Source organism: Protobothrops mucrosquamatus, unplaced genomic scaffold (assembly GCF_001527695.2).
Source record: "Protobothrops mucrosquamatus isolate PMUCROS unplaced genomic scaffold, P.Mucros_1.0 scaffold_65, whole genome shotgun sequence".
Taxonomy (NCBI): domain Eukaryota; kingdom Metazoa; phylum Chordata; class Lepidosauria; order Squamata; family Viperidae; genus Protobothrops; species Protobothrops mucrosquamatus.
In genome coordinates, this window is record NW_015386141.1 from 568,419 (window position 1) to 571,418 (window position 3,000).

Below are 3,000 nucleotides of genomic sequence, written 5' to 3' on the forward strand. Positions count from 1 at the left end.
AGAGGCAGGAACGCCGCCGCCGCCGCCGCCGCCTACTCCAGCCCTCGGCACGCCCGCCCGTGTGGGAGGGAAGCGAACGACGAGGGAGGCCCCGGTGGGCTCCCCTTCTCTCTTCGGTCCAAGCCGAGGACCCCGATGGGGCGAGCGAACCCTTTTTCCTCGTCAGGAGGCAAAGCGAGCGCTCCTCAGGGGAACAGAGCGCCGCGCACAGCTGTGGCAGTGGAGCTGGCGACACCGCGGTCACTCAGGAACCCACGCCGCGCCATGAAGCCCCGCCGTCTGTCGTCTCTACTGGCCGCCTCGGTCTCCTCGGCACTGCAGCTGCGACCCGGCCCGAGCGCTCCCTCCGGCCGCAGCTCCTCCCGCTTCGCTCAGTCCCTGTCCTTCATCCGGTCCCCAGAAAGCGCCGCTTCTGCGGCGCTGTATCCACTATTTAACTGTAACGCACATTCCTCCACCCGCCCGCAACCTCCCGGCCTCTCGGACTCAATGCGCAGGCGCCGGACCCGCCTCTGAGGGGCGACACGAGGGAGGAAAGGGGCTGGATCGAGATTGAATTAATTCAGGGAAGCTAAGGGAGGAAGGAGAGGGGGCCGGGGAAAGGGCGTGGCTAACAGCCATCGCCCACCCTGCCTTCCTCGGCCGGGCTCAGACCGCTATGTCGCTTGGCTCCGAAAGAGCGAGAATGATACGAGTGAATAGAGGGCGTGGCTTTGTGGAAGTGGGCCCGCTACCGCTCCTTTCTCTCTGATTCCGGCTTTTCCTAATGAAAAGATATCCACACTTTAAGATCCATTATCCGCTTCCGCCGGGGTTGTTCTTCAGGGTGGGAAAGATCGGCAGGGATAGCGCTGCTGCGCCCCGAACTAGATTAATCAATATAAGACAATTTATTTAGTAATCTTAATGCACGCTGTGGCGTAAAAAGGTGAATGAGCAGGAAGAAATTGCTCTCTGCCAAAGCTTTTTTGCTAGTAGCTGGGCTCATCTTTCGTTGGCTATATTTGCACAGCGTGCGAATCCCGGATTGTTTACTGAAATACCCCATTGCCTGGATTTGCACAACACACTAAACAATTATCTATGCCAATCTATCTGCTTATGCTCAATGCTGTAAATTACCCACAAGTTGTGAAACAATGTTTAAACATCCTTTTGAGATTATCAGTTTTATATTTTGAATCTGGGCGCATGGGTTTTCAGCTTCTGGAATCTCAGATCTTTTGGGTTCCTGTAACTTTGATTCAAGTTGTACCTGCAAGCAGAATAGGTTGAAGAGAGGTGTAAGGTGCCATGATTCAATTTAGGATGCAAGGTTAGAAAAGAATGACTCTGCATTTATTTCCTCTTTTAGGAGAAATGATTCTAAATTAGATAAATTTCATACAGCATGGTCTTATACTGTTAGTGGATACATTGAAGTAATTATTAAATAAGAATTATTACTTATAAAATTTATTATTACACATAATTACTTATTACTTGCTTATTACAAAATAAAATGAAATCAGATAATCTAATGAGGATAAACAAAATATTGTGTTGGGAACTTTAGGTGGCTTATATTTTTGATAACACGTCCCTTGATCAAGATCTATTTATAGTTATTACTGGTTCCACCATGACCTTTTCCCAACTTGGAACAATGAAAAGTTTTTGTATTCAAAATGCTGCAGTGTGTGCTGTATTTACTGTTGCTTTTGTTTTTGTTTTTTTAATCTACTGCAAAGGATCTAACACAGCAGGTATTTGGAAAGGAAGTCAGTTCTAAGCTGAGCAGAATCATTAGTATGCACAGTCACACAAGCTGCCATATGCTTTTTTTGGGTTAACATATGGACTCAGACATTGTTAATTTATAGTATAACTTGCATGCAAACCCAGCCAATGGTTTTCAGTAAACCCTTGATAAATCATAATATAGTATGTAGGAAACCTGTCAGTGGCTGGGTTCACTCATCAGAGTAGATAAAATTATAGTTGTAGAGCACTTTGTGCTATGAATTCAAATAGTGGGGTTAATTCATTAAGCCATCAGCTAGTACAGTGATGGCGAACCTTTTAGAGACCGAGTGCCCAAAAACTGCCCCCCACCCTATCCCTGCTCTGCCATGCCCGCTGGGCCACCCACCACCTCCACAGCCCACCACAGATCATCCAGGCAGCCCAGCAGCGCCATGGCAGCCATGCCCTCTGCCCGTGCCCCGCAGCATCATCTGCGCGCGATGGGACGCAAGGGCAGAGTCTTGTCCCCGCTGCCCGGCTACCATGTCCTTGGCTGCGCTGCTTCACGTGGGCCATGTCTGGAGGCGACTCTCCGGGGGGCTGCTGGTGAGGAGGGGGCCGTGGGAGGAGACAGGGCTGGGGCAATGGTGCATGTGCCCACAGAGAGGGCTCTGAGTGCCGCCTCTGGCATGCGTGCCATAGATTCGCCACCACTGAGCTAGTATGTAGTGTGAATATAGCAGTGTGAACTACTTCAAAAAACAAACCTTAAAAAGTATCTAGTTGTGGAATCATTTCTTATATATGTCATTTAGGTTAAGATTATGTGCAAAAACATACTTGGTTAAAAATATAGTGCAGAAAGCATCACGGACAGAATCCACCTGTATAATCAGCTACCTATATTTGTAGTTTAGAAATTGCTTTGATCCTACCTTTTCTTAGTGCAATAGATATCCCACATGCAGTTTCCCCTCATTTGTCTTACAAAAAAAAGTTGCAGTGTAGGTTAGGCTGCTAAGTAGGATTTGAGGGACACATATTTCTAAGCAACAATACGGTGTTTACTTTTGTTTTGGTTACTGTGCAAACACAACCTAATTCCATATATGTTGGCTTTATGTTTTGCATGAACCAATTCGTTATCTCATACAGAGTCAACCACTGAGTTCCAAGGTTCAGTAGGGACTTAAATCTGTATCTCTCCAGTCATAGTCCAAACTCTTAACTACTTCCTATTGAGTCACTTCATTGTCTGACAAAGAAATTAGTCTC